Genomic DNA, 20,345 nt, shown 5'->3' with positions numbered 1-20,345 from the left:
ATTTTTTTGAGTGCTTTTCACACTAGGTTTTGTTTTTCATGATTTTTAGTGCAAAGCAAGTCCGCTTTCTTATTCCAGTGGACAAGGAGAACCCGTGGTTCAATTTTTTTTTAAAAAATTAAAAACTTTTTACACTATTTTTAGCTTTTCATGCTTTTCGGTGTTTTTGAAAAGCAATGTGCTTTTTATGATGACCTAAACTTAACATTATTAATATCGGATTTAAAAATGGTCACTCGAAGTAGAAACAGGACCAAACGAGATTTTTATGAGAATTATTTTTATAAAAAATGGTATCGTAAATACTCCAGGGCAGTACGAGAAAGTCATAATTATGTCAGGACATTACGGTGTGGCATAGTTTAGCTAAGGTTTCCATTAGTTGTGATCGGATACTGTTCAATTGGCCAATTTTGTTGTAAAAACTGAATGAAGCTATTCCTAGCTGTAAAACTAGCACGGGCAATTGAAAAACCTATAAATTGGCATAGACACCTCAATTTTTTGTGCCGTCTGTTGCGTCTACTACTGCAATGCTATACGTATCTATTATACGGAGTGGTGTAAGCTCATCATCACCATATCCATAAACTCTTCTCTTGGAAAGAAGAAGAAGAAGAAGAAGAAGAAGAAGGATATTCCCTCTCTACTTGCTTACTATCTTCTCTCTCGTTTCATGGTGTACGTGCTCTCCGAAAGCTTTCGTGGCGGATACCTCTACGTAGCTCTCATCACCGCTCTCTTGCGAAAAAGAAAGAAGCCTTTCGACAGCCCCTAATTGATTCTAAAGCACGGTGCGAAGCTCTAAACTCAATAGCCATCATCATCTCTCTCTCTATGTCGTTTTTTTGAGTAGTCACCCTCTCGGTGATTGTTTTTTCATATACGAGTGTGTGTATGGATTAACCGAGTACGTATGAAGTTTTTTCATGATTATTTCATCATGTTTAACACGTTGATTTATGCACATGATGCGTTTATGATCACTACGTGCATAAAAAGCGCTTTTCATTTCACGTCATAGAGATAGTAGGAACACTGTTTTGGTCATAACTCACAAACCGTTATGAATCAGGCCGAACCCTTCATACCAGAGATAAAACACACCATTTGGAACATTTTCTCTCATGGTGTCATCTGAAAATCACGCACGAGTTAAGAGATATGGTCAAAAAACAGCTTGCTGTCCACTACACAACCAATTTTTTTGACTCCAGGCTCCTTGGAGAACCATTTTTTCATTTGCATGTTATGCACGCTCTCGAAAATGTCAAAAAGTTGTTTTCTGCATATGTATGAAGTTACGGTTTATGGTTTACCTAAAGGTCGAAGCTGTTTTGTATCATGTTTATGATGATGGAATGTTATCATATGATATATGGGAACTTATGGATGCCTTATATGCATGGTTATGATTTCTTTACACCTTTCTAGGTGAAAACTAGCTCTATGTGCTAGAGGGGTGAAGTGCAGATATGATGCATCAACTTTGCATGGCTGGATGTTGTCAAACTTGGATTTTTATATCATGATTAGTTGATGGTCGAACTCTTTTTATGCATGAAAGAATCATGTCTCAAGGGTCATATATGTGTGGACTCCGATTGATTGCAGAGGATATATCAAACTCCAAGTGTGGGAGTTGGTTCAATGTGATTATGATTTATGGTTAAGGGTTGAGATTTCCTCATGGATTATGGTTGTGATTTTATGGTGAAAGCCGACATGGCTCATGGTTTTTTTTGTAGATATGGTTATGCTGCCGAAATTTTTGTAGCCATGTTATGTTCTAAAGTGGTTATCCAGGATTGGTCGTGCCTCACCCAAGTTGGGTGGAGTGCTCACCCGTGTGATATGATTGGATTATGGTTTATGGTTTTGGGACTGGATCATGAAGTGATCTAGATGGTTTAAGGTAGACGTGTAAGGGTAGAGACTCTGTACAATCTAACTGCTTGGAAAATATTGTTTATGCATATGGAAAGTGCTAATGTGATTGGACTCATGTGTTATGTTTTTCATGGTAGCGTCGCTATAAGACTAGGATCACCTACATTCCTTAGCCTTACACTAAAGAGTCGTTGACTTGGGGCTTTGCTAGATCGGGGGCGTTGTCTAATTCTTTTTCTTTTTGTTAGACTCATCTACACGGTTAGTGCGTCGAGGGTTGAATGACCTACACGGCTAACGCGTTGGGGATTTTGCCTTGGCTTTGCCTAAATACGCGATGCTGGGCATCGAAGAGGCGTGGCACCTAAACTGGTATGGTTGGTGTTGATACCCTACCACCTACTAGTACTTGGGATCCTTTCAAATCCCGAGTTCATGGAGAGAGGTGAACGAAGTGAAATTCTCTCTGGTAGTAGAGCGAATGTGGATGGGTGGGCCGATTGATCCCTATACAAGGTCCGGTGCTCCACTAGTTATTTTGTCATAAACTTTTGATGTTATGGTATACCCATATTTTATCATTGCATTAACACATGGTTTCCTGTTTCATTTAAATTGGGCATTTAAAGATTCTCTGTTGTCATTTTCTCATGTCTCTGTGCACCCTATTTCACCCTCCACTATATTCTCTCTCTCTCTCTCTCTCTCTCTCTCTCTCTCTCTCTCTCTCTCTCTCTCTCTCTCTCTCTCTCTCTCTCTCTCTCTCTCTTCCCGCAACACGGTGTACACATATATTCACCCTCAACAATGTTATATTTTTTTCTTGAGTACGCTTTCATTCATAACACCCAGTCAGGGGTAGCACTAGTCGCTAGGTACCTCTGGTGCAGTGCGGCTCATGGCCTAAACTCCATGCTTGGTTGGGCATTGAGAACTCCTCCCCTATGCAAATGCTTCCGCAACTCTGATGTATATTGAAATTTGTGTAAAGGTGTAAATTGTATATTTGGTGCATAGACCCCCGGGGAGGGGTATCTCTCACTACGCCACACCATGATGTCCCAAAATGGTTATGACTTTTCCGTACTGCCCCGACGTATTTACGGTATCGCTTTTTATAAAAATAATTTCCGTAAAAATCTCGTTTAGTCCCGGTTTTGCTCCGGGTGCTCATTTTTAAATTTGACAGAGACTAAAATTAATATTTTTATATTTCGGTCATCATAGAAAGCACATTGCTTTCAAAAATGCCAAAAAGCATGAAAAGCTAAAAATAGCATAAAAAGCAAGAATTTTTTTTAAAAAAATTGAACCATGGGTTTCCCTTGTCCACCGGAATAAGAAAGCGGTCTCGCTTTTCACAAAAAAGCACTAAAAATAATGAAAAAGCTAAAAATAGCGGAAAATCGAACCAAACGTGCATCTAACCTACTGGAACATGGAAATGGCCTTGCTTTTTACTTTAGAGCCTTACAATACTATCAATCAAACATCTTAAATCAAAATTTGACAAAATAAATATTGAAAGCTAATTTTTCTTATTTTTAAAAGAGACCCAAAACTTGGAGATCTTACAAAGGCGACTTGCAATGAATGACTGATTGAGTAATTCAAAGCCGAGCAGGCACCAAAAGTAGATTTTGAGGAGTATTGGGTACCAGACTTAAAGAAAAAGAGTGGTAGTTCATGTCGACCCTTAGAGAATCAGTTTGATCACTACATCAGGGCATATGAGAGTCTGAGATTTTGATAGAATAGAAAAATTTGGAGCCTTTTACTGTTGAGGAAGTGCAAGTTGTTAAGAGAAAGCTACAAGAGCAACCTGAATCACAAGGAGAAGAAGAAAAAGAATCCAAGGAGGAGGGAGGTGGTACAACACCACCAACATCTCCCTTGGGATACACACAACAACCTCCAAGCCCAAAACACCCAACATCCCAACAAAAGGACCTGCCAAAGAAGAAATTAGAAGTTGAGCCAACACTAGAGGAAAAGGAAAAGACTAGAAGATGCACCTATGAGGATCTCCTTAAACCTAGATATACAACAATGGATGCTTCTGAGGCACTGTATGGCACTTCTATCCCACCATGGGATGCAAGGAAATAAGAAAAAACCGAGGAGAAGCCACAATACCATGGTACTCAAAGAAGAGCACCAGAAGTTCATTTATCACCGCGTGAAGTAATGGGCTTGGTGCAAGTCCCACCAATCACCTGGCGGGACTACTACCTAGGCCATCAAAAAAAAGTGTGGTAGTAGCAAACGAAGAAGATGTAAGAGCTGCCCACCAAATTTTGGATAAAATCAGAACCCGACCTCTCACTATGGTAGAGGAAAATAGCATGCTTAGGACGAGAGAGAAAAATATGACAGGAAAGCATGACAACCTCACCAAATAATTGCAAGGATCCATTCAAAGGGTAGAAAGTGAAAAAAGAGAGCAAGAAGCACAAAGCAAGCTCCTAAAGGAAGCTAAAGCAGAAAGGGATACCCTCACCCTCCAGATGGTTGGGGTATCTAAAGAAATTGCCAATCTGCAATAGGAGAAAGAGAAGACAGAGGATGAGCTAGAATTAGTTTGAGATGAGATAATAGATCTCAGAACAAATTAGAGATCCAACAATTGACCATACAGAGACTAAGAGGAACCCCAAGGTCTACAGGCTACAAGAGCGGATAGCCAGGCCATACAGGCCTTGGAAGCTTAGATCACGACACTTTTGAAAGAGCTAAAATTAGAGTAGATACAAAGAGTTCACATAGTAGAAGGCTCCTTGGCAGTGGAAGAAAGACTCAAGACTAGTAGGAGCTCCAAGAAGAGAATAACCAAATGAACCGTCAATTAGAAACGCTACAAGAGCTTCTAGTTAACAATGCAGAGGAAGCCACCAAAAGAGACGCACTAATGCAACATCAACTGGTAGAATCAAGACAAGAGGTGGAGAGAGCCAAGGGTTAAGATACAAATTTGAGTCCAAGTGACTCAGGAGTCAATGCCCAACAAGAGACGATGGAAATTCCAGAAAGCTTGGGAGAACCTATACTGGTGGAGATACCTTCACAAATCCAAGAAGAGGGGCAGGATTTGATAGTGGAGGATGAGGCCCATCTCCGGACTTTAGTAGAGCAAGCCACTGAAGAAGGTGTCAGAGTAGCAATAGAATGGGAGCAAAGGATGCTACATTCTGTGGGGGTGCAAGGCTAGATACTAATGTAATCAGAGAAGAGTGGATGCCATCCCTCCCTTACCATTTGCTCAAATATAAAGTGCTTGTAATGAAGAAAATAATCCAGGCAGAGGAGACAAAACCTCTCTTTGAAGGTGACATAAAGGATCAAATAGTCTCAAAGAGGATCGTAGATTCACAGCCAAAGTGGAGAAAAGACTGGCTCACAAAGTGTCTGGCATATCTAGTATGTCTAGTAGATGCTCCAAAATCTATTAGAGATTATGTATCTTTTGATGTGCGTGATGTTAAGGTAAATATACAAAATTGCTAGCCTATATCAGAGGTGTTCATGCCGCATAAAGTTAGAGACTCAAGTCTACTATCAATGGGCAACACTTTTAGCAAATTGGCTTACGACCTCTCCACTCAACCCTGGACACAAGTGCTACATAATTTCTATCAGTGGTTGATGTTTTTACCGAGCTTCCACATGCAAGCCTTTCAAGAGGCTTTACACGGTTTTTTGCACATATGACATCAAGATTTTTGCCAATGGTGAGCATTGGCAATATCAAATATGAATCATACTTGAAGATGATTAATCCACCAGGGTTCTATTGAGCAAAGAAATGGATCAAAGACCAAACAAAGACATGGCCATACCAGGACGGGGGAGTGTTGACTGATGGAACACTAAGAAGGATTACCTGATCACCCATTTTTTTTGTAATATCTCATTTTTTATAAATGGGAGAGATTATTTAAGGAATGTGCCTCTTAAGAGAAATGTATATAAGCCAAAGTTTTGTAACCCTAAGAATAATTTTGAAATTAATCAAACAATTGCGTTTACTATGTCGTGTCTGCATAACTGAGAGAGAGAGAGAGAGAGAGAGAGAGAGAGAGAGAGAGAGAGAGAGAGAGAGAGAGAGAGAGAGAGAGAGAGAGAGAGAGGCATTATCCCTTTGCTACACGTGCTACGGAGAAGCCATTGTGAAGTTGACACCAACAACCAGTTAGCAACGGTGAGGTCTATGCATTAACACCAAGCTTGCGAAGTTTTGGTTTCATCATGAGGCAAGCTCCCACAAGTTTTTGAGCGAGTTATCTTGCAAACCGTGTGTTTGTTTTGCAAGTTCCTCATACTAGTAGGTTCATGGTGATAGGATCATACAAGTTGAGAACTGGTGACCTGTAATAGACTGCCTATCTTCATATGTGTTTGCTGCACCAAGTGATTATGGGCAAGATATAGGGTCAGAGTCCATAGGGTAGCAACTTTTTGGTAAGTAGAGTAGCCCCTGTGAGTTTTGAAGCAATTCGAGGACTTTTGATCTTGATTTTGGTAGCGTGAGCATTGTAGGTTGTTTTGTAGTCACAAGCATATAGGATGTCTGGGTTTGATTTCCTCGAGTAGTGATTGTCTTAGAAGGTGAGTAGGTCATTGACAACCATCTATTTGCTTCCACATGCATGTGGATTGAGCTACGTCCTTGGTCGACATTTTGGTGGGTTGGTTTAGTTCTTGCTATGCTAGCATCTGCTCGTGGCATATCCACCAACACGTGTTTCGTGATGGATCGCGATCCATGTACCTTGTTAAAATGCAATGAGACTTGGTAGAAATGTCTCCTTAGTCCTTATATAGCCTCCCTTAAAATTTTGTGGAAATCCAAGTTTGTTTAGTTGACAAAATGGCATGATGACCTAGAGTGGTGAGAAAGGACATAAGCAAATTTCATGATCATTGAGTGGTGGATTTCTTGTTGAGTTGGGCTGATTGCTTAATAGGTTTACTTCTTGAGGATAGACAGCCTCAAAGAGTCAAAGAATCTTTGTGCCCCATCCAATCACTTTCTTGAGTATTGACATATTATGTTAGTGCCAGATAGATATGCTACAAACGTCCGATCATGGAAACTAGCTACACTCTTCTTCACCCTCTACATGGATAGATTCAGTACTAAGACTACCACTTTTTCTTGATAATATGAATTATCTCTTCATGGAACTCCCGCTTTGCTATGCCAAGGCCCTCACTCAAGGTGAATTCCACCTAATTGTTCAAAATCCTCTCTTCTAAATCCTTTTTTATATTTGTTGATGCCTCTATATTGGATTGGAGTTTGTACGTCGGACCCTTTGCTTTAGCTTTTATTGCTTCCTTCTTCTTTTCTTTAGAGGCTTCTTGCATAGATGCTTCAGGGATAGGCATCCAATGTGGAGAATTTGATCTAGGAGTCATTGTGTCATTTCTTCCTCCACTCCTTGTGGCCCTTTTGATGGTCCTTCATCCCCATTCTCACGCCTACATATCTCTTCAACAACGGCCTCATTGGCTTGACATTTTGGCAGCGTACGCATGCACTAAAAAAGAGTATATAGGATCATTCCAACCTCTTTATCATTTTTCCCTTTTCCCTTCATGGTAGATTCTATTGCACATGGCCACAATATCCAATATCATTAGATGCTTCATTTCAAACCTTAACTCCATTATGGCTAATGGGATCTACCTTGAGCCATAGGTAGTTGCCTCAACCATTGAAATGTCATGGCTAGTAGCCATGTCCTCAACCAGCTTCTTCAAATGTCACTTGCCAAAGTTTGTTCCCAAGGGCTTACATGTTTCACTTAAGTGAATTTTATCGTCATTAAATAAAACAAGCTCCTTTATCAAAGCATCTTTAAAAATTTCTTTCACAATCCCTCCTTTTCTGGTCAATACTATCACACCATATGCATCTGTGTACAAAGCTTTCTTTGCTTTGAGGTCTTTGCCTTGTAGATTGACCCGACGGTTGCCCCTTTTCTTCCAGCCTTGTAAGCTTTAACTTTAGCCCTTGCATTCCTTTAACCATATCATCTAAAATGGATTTGTCACTCTTTGGAACCACAATAACAAACTTTATGGAATTCTTAGGAACGCTTGGGGCTTGCGTAGTGTTAACAATAATCTTGTCTCGTTGTTTTCTGTGGCTTAGCTAGCAGTGAAATTGCATCTTCGACCTCCTTATAATTAGTCCTTAGGCCTTGTTCAACATCCTTATCCTCGAGTAGTAACTATAACTTCTCTTGAACTCTATCCTTGAAGCCTACAAAAAGAGCTCTAACTTCTCTAAGTTTAGGGTAGCTTTTTCAGTCCTTCATAGTTGATTATAGCACATTTCAAATTCCCTTAGAAGTTCAGTAGGTGAAAGTTCCTCATTTGGCCTAACTACCCACTCTAGGAAGGTTCTCTTTGTCACACGTTTAGAGTGCTCCATTAAATACCCTTCATTCAATGATAATTTGAATGTGTCCCAAGTTCCCCCATGATAATTTCTAATTCCCTTTACATGCTCTCTAATCTCTGGAACCACAGCTAGCTCAAAACTTTGTACCATCTCTTCTTCAGACACTTGATGCAGCTTTCTCTCCTTTACATACCCACAAAGATACTTTGTTACATATCTACCATCAAATTGGTCCATTTTCTTCACCACTAATTGAAGCTCTTTGGTCGATAAAATCTCCCTTCTTTTAGCAGCTTGCTGCTACTGCATAAACACACCAAAGGCTTGAAACATTTGCAGTACTATAGGAGGATCAAGCTGTTTCTCTTGTTGCTCCATAGCTTTAAAGATTTGATTTGAAACTTAAAAAGAATATTTTGAACCCTCACCCTAGTGTCGAGTTCACCAAAAATGTGTCAAGAAGTGTGCATTGAAGCTAGGAAAGCATTGGGCCTCTAACTATGAGAGTTCATAGCAAAATTAAGCGAGTCGTAGAATACTCAAAGAAAAAACACACTTAAAATGAGAAAAATTCCAACCATGAAAGATTCACTTTGAAAAATAACCAAGATTAATTCAAAACCTTTGTGTGTGTGATGAATTAGTGTAGCCTCGCTGCTAATTGCACAGGTACAATGCATGTTTGCCGTATCAAAAACCCTTTCTTCCTCCCTCAATTCTTTGTCAAGGCCATTTCATGGAAGCTTCAACACTTCCATAAAGAAGCCCAAACACCTTTTTGAGGAGATAAAACCCTCATTGGGTCACCCACACGCACAAACACAAGTTAGGAATAGTGGGGGACTGCACTAAGATACCTTCTTTGAGAGGCTAAAAGTGATGTTTTTCCCTTCACAAAATCTCCACACACTAGTAGTAGCACCACCATTGTTGAGGTGGCATTTTGAACCCCCTTTTACCATTTCTAGGTTATTTATGGCCTTTTTTTTCCATTTTCTCAAAAGCATTGAGAGTGAGGTAGATATTTTTAGTTTCACATTATGCACATTCCGCGGCATGACACCGTGCCCCATTTGAGTCACTTCTCTAAATATTGACATATTATGTTAGTGCCACATAGCTATGCTACAGATGTTTGATGCGACGACCCGCTAACATTGGTGTCGGTGCCAGGGAACGATCCTTAGGTGGTGAGTGACCTAGTATGTGTTTAGAGCCTTCTTTTCCAAATAGTTTTTATCCATTTTGTTTATACTTTAGCAGTAAATCAATTAGATGTGAGTTTAGTGCTTGATAGAGTCTAGAGTCAAGGGATTGGCTAGATCTATCCTTGAGGGGTAAAGAGATTTGTGAGTAAGATAACAAAAGCATTTTATTCATCTAATCTTCTCGATGCTTTAAAAGTATTGTTTCATTTTCTGTTCCAACTTTAATTTGCATCATTTTGCTCTTTCCAACACATAGGAGTAGGGTAAATAGCAATCAAATTGGGTTGAAAAGATCAGGGTAAAAAGGACTGAAAACCATATTTTGGCCAAAAAGACCATAACTCTGAAAATTAGGAAATTTGATGGTAGAAACCTAAAATTTGATCAAAACTTAGAAAGTTGATACCCAAGGACTTCACAAAACTCAGAGAAAGCAATCTGATAAGCTTCATTGGTAGAACGAGTTGGGTATTCGAGCGAGCTCAACGGAGCGAGCTTTTTTTTTTTGGAGGACCTCCCTCCCTACCTCCCCTTCCTCCTCTTGCCGCCCATGTGCTTCCTCATCTTCCCTTGCTCCTCCTCCTCATCTTCCTCCTCCACCTCCTCTCTCCATCTACTCCTCTAGGCGCCTTCCCTCCTCCAGCAATTGCCCTTCTTCCTCAACATTCTCCTCTTCTCTCTCTCTCTCTCCTCCCATTTTCCTCTCTCGGTCCCCCTATATCTCTCTCTAACCCGTTCCCCCCCCCCCCCCCCCCCCTCTCTCTCCCTCTCCGCCTGTCCCTCTCCTTCCCCTTCTTCCCCCTTCTCTCTCTCTCTCTCTCTCTCTCTCTCTCTCTCTCTCTCCTCATTGGATAGATCTTTAAGGTCTCTTGGGATAGTTTTCTATGACGTTAAAATTCTCTTCTTCTTCTTCTTCTCTCTTGCTCGCTCCATCTCTCTCTCTCTCTCTCTCTCTCTCTCTCTCTCTCTCTCTCTCTCTCTCCCCCCTATCTCTCTTACTGTAGGACAAAAGGGAAGAAAATGGTGGGAGAGAGAGAGAGAGAGAGAGAGAGAGGAGGCGAGGGAGAAATAGAGAGAGAGAAGAGGATTTGCAAGAGGGGAGGAGAGAAGAGGAGATGGGGAGAGAGAGAGAGAGAGAGAGGAGTAATAGAAAGAGAGAGAGAGAGAGAGAGAGAGAGAGAGGGAAAGCGCTAGAGAAATACATTTTCCCTAACTGAAGAAAATAACGGCAAACTTGAAATTACCTCGATTTTTAGGTCAAAATTTGAAGGTTTTGCCGGTATTTATACTTAAACTTGTGAATTTCTTACTTTTCTTCAAGGACCTCTCAACATATAATCAAGATTTTACAATTTTAGCTAGTTGAAAACACTATACCCCGTTTTTTTTTTTAACTCTGATAGGGGGGTTGGAGAGGGCGAGCGGGGGGAGAGGGGGGGAGGGATTGTGAGAGGGAGAGGGGGGGAGAGCATTGGATTTTTTTTTCATATAAAGAGGAAAAAAGGAATGAAAAGGAGTTTAAGTTTAAAAAAAGGGCTCTTCCAAGCAAAGAAATAGCGATATCTCTATTGTTTTGCTTGGAAGAGCCTTTTTTTTAAACTTAAATTCCTTTTTTCCTCTTTATATGAAAAAAAAAAACCAATGCTCTCCCCCCCCTCTCTCTCTCTCTCTCTCACAATCCCTCCCCTTCTCCCTCTTTTCTTTCCACCGGCCCTTCCCTTCCCTCCCTCTCTCTCTCTCTCTCTCTCTCTCTCTCTCTCTCTCTCTCTCTCTCTCTCTCTCTCTCTCTCTCTCTCTCTCTCTCGCAAGCACCCTCCTCTCCATTGTTGGCCTCCGTCAAGCGTGAAGGGCTGCCTTGTGGGGTGGTGTTAGATCTTAGTTGTGTATGTTGCAAGCCCACATGCATTCACTCTTTGCTCGTCTTGCTCTGCCTTGCAGTACATTCTTGCAACTCTACCTCCTAGCTCCTCCCTGCTCTACCTTGGTCTGCCTTGATCGTAGTTCAGTCTTGTTGCTCAGCCTTGCTCAACCTCAATGTGCCTCCTTTTGTGCCTCACACTCGACCCTAGCTAACGCGGCAGCCACATACATTATCTTTTAGGTTTACACTAGTCTACACACTCACACACTTTAGCCGGTGTTCCTACGCTACAAGACAACACAGTCCCATCGTGGGCGATATGACAACCAAAGAGAACACTACAACCCCAAAACCTTGTGAGGGCATGATCGAGCTTTGCGGTTGTCCTGGCAGCTCGAAGCAAGCTTGGCTCATTGAACACCTCCAAACAGCCCTCAATTGTGTCATGGAAGAGAATCGCAATCTCAAAGCTTGCATTAACAAGCTCAAGGCATGATTCGACTCAATCATCAGACTCATCATCGGTGTGTGTGTGTGTGTGTGTGTGTGTGTGTGTGTGTGAGAGAGAGAGAGAGAGAGAGAGAGAGAGAGAGAGAGAGAGAGAGAGAGAGAGAGAGAGAGAGAGAGAGATTTTATTATCCTCATCGGAGGTCAAATATGACCTATGGGACCAATGTTACATGCGATGTAGTATGTGTGTGGCTGATAAGTGATACTCGATGCTCCAAAATTGTGGTGATGAGAGTCACAATGGAGAGCCCATATTGTGGATGGGAGGAAACTGTATAGGTCTAAGTCATGGCTAAAAATTTGAGGGAAGAAAGTTTGGATGTGACCAAAGTTGAGCACTCTAGTAGTGTACGGTACTCAGACTGTCAAACTTGCAATGAGCATAAAAAGTGCACAATCAAATTGATTCTTCTCCATTGTCCGAACGTCCTGTATCACATCGAAGGGCGTAGGAGCTGAGCCAAATGGCTACGATAGTGTGTATCACTAACAAGGGGATAGGCTCAAGCATGTGTGTGTGTGTGTGTGTGTGTGTGTGAGAGAGAGAGAGAGAGAGAGAGAGAGAGAGAGAGAGAGAGGGGGGGGGGGGGGGGGGGGGGGGGGGGGGGGAAGGGAAAGGGCTAGAGAGAGGTGTGAGCATAGAGAGAGAGGTGTGAGCACAGAGAGAGAGAGGTGGGGGGATGTGTGTGTGTGAGTGTGTGTGTGTGTGTGTGTGTGTGAGAGAGAGAGAGAGAGAGAGAGAGAGAGAGAGAGAGAGAGAGAGAGAGAGAGAGAGAGAGAGAGAGAGAGGTCCTTGGCTACTCCAATGGTGGGGAGGGGCAGCAATGGGTAGTGGTGGTAGGATTAGAGGCGGCTCATGGTGGCAGTAAGCTAGCACCACTAACCACCGGTGGTGGATTAGGTGGTGGTGGTGATGGGTGCTAAGGGTGACAATGGGAGGTAGTGGTGGTAGCCCTCAAAAAAAAAAAAAGCTCGCTCCGTTGAGCTCGCTCCATAACCGTCCCCTGGTAGAACATGGTTTGCGATACATGTCGCTCACCAAAGACAAACTGATCTAGAATAGAGACCATTTGATCAATGTTGCTTTTAAGAATTTGAAACCAAAGTTTGGGGTCAAATTGAAACAAAAAACACACTCAAATAAGGGAAATTGAAAAAAATCACCAAAAGCTAGTCAAATTTACCAAAATTCAAGGGTTTTCAACTTTTTGTTATCCAAATCCAAAAAGATTGGAGTCTAGCTTCAAAATAGCATTGACAACTACATTACCAAGTTTCATGTCAAAATGAGGTTAAACAGGATTGCAATCCATGTATCTCATCATAGAATAGGCTGAAAATTGAGCAGTAAGCAGTTGAGACTTAATCAAACACTTTTTCCAAAAGACACAATGGCAAAAAAGTTGAAAAAAGTGGTCAAAAGAGACAAAATCAGAGGATAGTCAAAAACTGCCAAAGCAGACCCAAGATTTCACTTTTGGCTTACAAAAAAAGATCGAAATTCAAAAAGATATTGGGGATAGGCTACAGAAATCATAAACTACCAGTAGGTGGCCAATTTCCAATTCCAGAAGGGATGGAACATGGACCGTGATCTAAGTTGCACTACATGTTAAACGTTATACGTATTATACTCGTTTTATGCTTGTATAATATGTTAAGGGGTATAAAACGGTCGTATTATACGGTGACACATCATTAAATTTGGCTCTTCATATTATTTTCCTTTACTTCGATCAAAGATTTCTTCGATTGAAGAAATCAGTATATATATACAAGCACCAAAGCTCTCTCAAGAACCCTCACACAACCAAGCATTGAACTACCTGATAAAAGTAATTATTTTCTCTCTAAAGATAAAATATTTGCAAAAATATAGAAAATATTATTTAGTTAAAATTAATCAAAATAAAATTTTATGATTTATAGTTTTTGCTTCTAATTTTTGAATTAAATAGTTTTGAATCAAAATAAAAATTAGAACTTGCTCTTTTTGTGTTGGAGTTTTTTCACACTTAAAAGTGAATAAAATTAGGTCAGGAACCATCTATCACACTTGAAGATGGATTTGCATCGTAAATAGTGATTATTTACTTTTGTGCAAGTGTTTACTCGCACTAGAGATAATCAATTGTTTCACTTAGATTAAAGTTGAGGATCGGATTTATGCAGAGCCGGTCCCCCCTCCAACAGGCTTTTGTATTATACATTCTCCCATCAAGAGAGACTTGGTACAATACAATATTTGTGTTCCTTGTGACCCATGTAATGCAATGAAGATGGAAAGATTCATGCATCACGAGCATAACATAATCTTGTAAAAAAGATTAACCATCAGGCAGGCCTTAGTCCCAGCAGCAGCCGCAGTCCCAAGGCCTCAAACACCTTCGAAGGTGGAGAGAGCTAGCGGGGAATGAGGGTAGGGAGGAGGAAGAAGAACTGACATACAAGAAAGAGATAGTTCCTCACTTATCATCACTCTTCCTGCATAGCATAGCATAATGGCATAATAATGATGAAGAAGATGGAAAGCTTAAGCATTGGAGCATTGCTCTTGGTTGGATTTGCAGTCCATAGCCAAGAGTGTTGGTGTAGGCTCTCAACTTCTCAACAAGCTTGAAGCAGGAGATGGAGCCCCATGGGGTTCACTATATTTAAGACCACTATATCACGTGCGTTCAGGATCTTTTTCTAAAATCCCTATTCTGTGAATTTTCTAGGAGATATAATGAACCCTTTTCTTTTAAATTCTATATTTTTTTTTGAAATTTGTAAAAAACATATCCTTCTATAAATTTACTTCTTAAGTTTTAAGCGATTTAAATACCCTTCTGTTGAACTCAAGTGATAGGTTACATACTATGTAAGGTGAACCCCCCCAGGGATGGAGCTCTTGCACTTTGCACTTCACACAATGAGTGTGTGTGTGTGTGTGTGTGTGTGGGAGAGTATACCTTGCAAGCAAGCCCCCTAGTTGCTTGGGTTGACCTCTCATTCTCGCTCATGCTTTGTGCTCATTGGATCTCTCAACCTAGCCAATCACAAGCCTGGGTCAAGTCAAGCAGTAGAGGTAGTCTTTGGACAAGTGTCCTCCTTTCCTCTTTGAGAGAGAGGGCTTGATAAATGCCTAATCAATTGTTTAATTAGCTAAATCCTCATAGGACCTCTCTAAGGATCAAGAAATAGGCTTTGGACACTCCTTGAGGGAAACCTAGCTAGGGGCTTGACATGTGTCCCTTTTGCCTCTTGAGCAAGGGGTGCCCTTTGGGAGACAGAGAAGTCATTCAACCACCTCCCCTAATTGCATGGATTGCCCCCTCCTTTGTAGGCTTGCATGTTGACTTTCAAGCCCAAGCAACTTGGGCCCCTACTTTCTTAAGCCCCTAGTTATCAACCATAGGGTTAGTAAGAGTATGGACTCTCTCTCTCTACCATCCCCCTAGCCTCAAGGACTCGCCCCCTGCTTGTAGGGATTGACTTGGACCTTCAAGCACATGCCTAGCTTAAGTTGCACCTTAGTTATCAAGCATCTCATGCACTTTTAATTATCAAGCACCTCAAGCATAGGCCTAGCTTTAACCTAAGGTCTAAGGACTTTTACACTAACCTTTGGAGGTCTTTAATGAACTTAACCCTAAGGTCTTTAAGCTCCATTCTAGCATTGCTCTTTGACATACCACCTCTCATTTGGACCCTTTGACTCTGAACCCGTGTTGAGATAGACCCATAAGCACATGTCTATATTCTAACCCTTGTTCCCGTTTATTCTCCCACATTTAATGATTATTTTTTGGTTAGATATTAGATTATTTTATGACATTACCTCTCTCTTGAGACCATAGTCATCCTTGACTATGAGGTAGAAGAGATAAAGTCTTAGTCATTAATCTATGTTTCTTAGTGGGTAGTAGAGGATCCCTTTTTACCCTATGAAATCATTCCAAAATGGATGACTAATCCATTTGGGGCTTGGGAGACTTAGCTACCGCAAGCATGTTTGCTCTTTAGTCCATATCATAGTTCCAAAGTAGAGTGACAATTTCTACTTGGTGTTTGAGAGACGTTGTCAACACAAACATGATTCTAAGCATGCATGCTACTTAAATTTGTGCACAATAAAAAGAGAATTAGCCTTATAAGACAATAACAGTTATCATTTAAAAGAAACTTGTACGTTTTCTTACTCTAATGTAGCATTGTAAGCATTGACAAGGTTCACACTATCCTTAAGCTGTATTCCTTACATCCATCTAGCATTTTCAAAAGGATAATTTTTGAACTTAATAAGATATTGTCAGACAATCTTACCATGTTGTAGTTCCTTGTCCTCATGCCAAAGGATAACTTTGGGTTGTAGCACCTCTTCTTGGTCTTCAATTTTTGGAGGGTCTTCAATAATTGGTTCTCTTTGTGGCTCTCCTTTGTAGGGCTTAAGTAGGTTCACATGAAAAGCATGAGCCAATGGTTGGGCAACTTGAGTTGATAAGCCATGTCATTGATTGGCTTTAAGATTTAAAAAGGACCACATTATCTTTTTGCTAGTTTAGCATAATACTTTTGATGGCCCATAAGATGTTTGCTCGTCGTTTTTCTGAATTGAGCCTTGGGAAACTTAAGTAAGACCCAATCATTTTCTTTGAACGTTAAAGCCCTTTTGTGCTTGTTAGCAGCAACTTTTTGCCTTTGTTGAGAGATGGATATAGCCTCTTTAATCTTTTGGAAAGATTGTAGATCACCGCTATACTCATCAGCAACGAATATCTTCCCATGTACTTTAAGTAGCAAGGGACTTTTAGGTCTTCCCTCATTGATCTCAAAAGTTGCCTTTCTCGTGGTAGTATCGACAATATTATTGTACGCATACTCTACAAGAGGTAGGTATTTTTCCCATTGCGTGTAAGGTTTTCAGTTTTTGAAATCTTAAAAATTGTATAAAGCCTAATCAAACTGATATGATTATTGAAAAAGCAATGTAGAATTGTCTGACCGTGGAAAATATTGGTATTTTTGGAATCTTAAGCACAACAAACTCTGGGCTAGAAATTTTCAGATTTATATTCGGACAAAAACTGACCCCGCTAGTCCTTCCGGAAGATTCAATGTAAATTAAATTATTAAAAAAAATTGAAGGGTTGCAGTAATCATTTAAGCATAGACTTTATTAAAGGCCTCCCAGATATTTACAAGATATTTACCAATTAAGCAAAAACAGGTCAAAATATAGCAGAATTGATATTTAAAAGCTGGCAGGTAATGGGAGGGTCATGTCACTGACCTGCCAGGGACTCATTTAGCAGTAAGGGATGCCATCTGGAGCTGTAGGGCTGCTTGAGCTGCAAGCAACTGTTTTTCCCCGCATGTGAGAGCTTATGAGTGCCAGAAAACTATAAATAGGACCCCTTGCTTCACAATTTCGAACAGACTCGGAGCCCTTTGACACACTCTCTCTCATCTAAAGAGACCGCTATGCAGAAACCACTAGAGATCAAGCTCTAGTTGGTTAATTAAACGGTAATTAGCTTAATCCTTCTTAATTAGCAAAGTTAGGTTAACCTATTTTCTTAATAAATTAAAGATTAATCCTATGTATACTAAAAAATCCTCTCTTAAGTAAATATTCTATGTTGATTGTTGTAATTAAGCTTAGGGATATTAAGCTAATTAATTATTATATCATATTAGGGCTGAAATTATCCTTATTAACCATAAATTAATGAGAATTATTTAATTATTAGCATAAGTTGAGATAATTATCAGAGCTGTGTTACACTGTCATTAAGCTAGGAAAATTATCTTATAATTTTTTGAGTAATTTTCATAATTAATTAAGCTAAATTACACTGTTTTTGAGAGAAAAATAGAAAAATAAAAGGGAAAATAATCAAATAGATTTAAAATGCTTTGAGTTATATATCAGAGGTTAATCACATCTTAGGGAACTAGTGATAATTATGTTAACCTCAGATAATTAATTTACCTAATTATCTTAGCAAAATTACACTGTTTTTGGAAAAATTAAAAGAGAGAAATTAGCAAATTGATTCAAAATGCTTTGAGTTATTTATCAGAGGTTAATCCCATCTTAAGAAAGCTGTGATAATTATGTTAACCTTAGATAGTTAATTTATTTAATTATCTTAGCAGAATTACACTGTTTTTGGGACAAATTAAAAGGGGGAAATTAGCAAATTAAATAAAAATGCTTTGAGTTATTTATCAGAGGTTAATAACATCTTAGAAAAATTGTGATAATTATGTTAACCTCAAATAATTAATTTATCTAATTATCTTAGAAGACTTACACTATTTTTGGAACAAACTAAAAAAGGGAAATTAGCAAATTGATTCAAAATGCTTTGAGTTATTTATCAGAGGTTAATCACATCTTAGAAAACCCATGATAATTATGTTACCCTCTGATAATTAATTTACCTAGTTATCTTAGCAAAATTACACTATTTTTGGGACAAATTAAAAGGGGGAAATTAGCAAATCGATTCAAAATGCTTTGTGTTATTTATCAAAGGTTAATCACATCTTAGGAAACCTGTGATGATTATGTTAACCTCAAATAATATATTTACCTAGTTATCTTAGGAGAATTACACTATTTTTGGGACAAATTAAAAGGGGGAAATTAGTAAATTGATTCAAAATGATTTGAATTATTTATCAGAGGTTAATTACATCTTAGGAAACCCATGATAATTATGTTAATCTCAAATAATATTACCTAGTTATCTTAGTAGAATTACATTGTTTTTAGGACAAATTAAAAGGGGTAAATTAGAAAATTGATTCAAAATGCTTTGAATTATTTATCAAAGGTTAATTACATCTTAGGAAACCCGTGATAATTATGTTAACCTCAGATAATTAATTTACTTAGTTATCTTAGCAGAATTACACTGTTTTTAAGACAAATTAAAAGGGAAAAATTAGTAAACGGATTCTAAATGCTTTGAGTTATTTATCAAAGGTTAATTACATCTTAGGGAACCCGTGATAATTATTTTAATTTCAGATAATTAGTTTACCTAATTATCTCAATAAAATTACATTATTTTTAGGGAAAATAAAAGGAAAAAATAGTAAATTAATCCAAAAAACTTTGATATAATTATCAGAGGTAGAACACACCTTGAAGAATCCATGATAAATACCCCAACTTCAACTAAATAGTGTAAATACTTATCTTCATTAAAAGTAACCAAACTTGCGTATAAAATAGAGAAAGTAAATTAGTAAATGAATTTATCTAATTACCAAATAAATACCTGAGGTTCAAAATCACTATTGAAGGTTGGGAAATTTACCTCAGCATAAATGCTTGGTATAATAAATTACTATCAGCAAAATTTTACCTAAATTAGACCATAAATATAGGAGGGAAAGGTTATAAATCAAATTTATGAAAATTCCTAAAGATAGAACATATCAAATTACAATTTAGGGTGAGTAATCCATTAACCGATAGGAATTATAATTCACTAAGGTTAAATATAAAGTATTCATGGAATATAGACTAAGGATAAACCTAGTTAAATGGCTTCCCTAATTAAATGGTAATTATGGGAAATTACTTATAGTACAAGGAAGTTACAGGAGGAATATCTCATCCAATTAACTATCAAGGATACCTACTTACTCCAAAAATCCTTATTTTTGGGTAAAAAGGGAAAAAAAGATTATTAAATTAAACTTCTAATCCATTAAGTCTTTTTATAAGGCTGTCGATATGGCTCCAAAGACAACTAGAGGAAATCCTCTTACCGAGGAAGAGGATATTAGCAACAAAAGAAATAAAGCCACTAATGACCATGAGGCTGGGCCTAGCCATAGGCTGACGGAGGAAAGTTTGCAGGCTCCAACCCAGCAGCACATGGATGAGCAGTCCCAGGTGGATTTCTATTTTGTTCAATTAAATCTTTTAAAGTTCATTTTTAAGTTAGCATTACATACATAAGGAGTGAGTAAGAATAAGAAAAGGAATAATTGACCAAAAACGTAGGGTACTTCCAACGTGCATTGTTTATAATGTAAGAAAGAATTGTGGGTTAAAATTGGTTGAATTAGGAAAGATATGATTGATCATCCTTAAGACAACTTGTCTCAAGAAACCTCCGACTCCTTGGTATATTTTGATGATAATGATTGGCTTTCCAGCCAACGGATAAGTCGGTTACCCCCATGAACGTTGAGTTTCTACTCCGTGTCATGTCTTGATGTTTCTACATAAGTTAGGATATCGTTTTTTATCCTAGGGGAGCCGGCCGGTTGTATGGGCAACTGGTTTGGTGTATGGGCACCCGGAACCTTGGGTGGGGGTTTTATCCACTCCGGATTTCGAATAAGGAATGGGTGCCGTTTTTTCACCCTTAGGTGGTTTTGAGACAAGAAGACTACTGGTCACGGTTATTATGGACAATGTTTTGATTGACAGTACCTTGTCTTAAGTTTAAAGATC

Source organism: Adiantum capillus-veneris, chromosome 26, assembly GCF_014529385.1.
Source record: "Adiantum capillus-veneris isolate H3 chromosome 26, ASM1452938v2, whole genome shotgun sequence".
NCBI classification, from domain to species: domain Eukaryota; kingdom Viridiplantae; phylum Streptophyta; class Polypodiopsida; order Polypodiales; family Pteridaceae; genus Adiantum; species Adiantum capillus-veneris.
The sequence above is the reverse complement of the archived record's forward strand: the minus strand, read 5'-3'. Positions refer to the sequence as shown.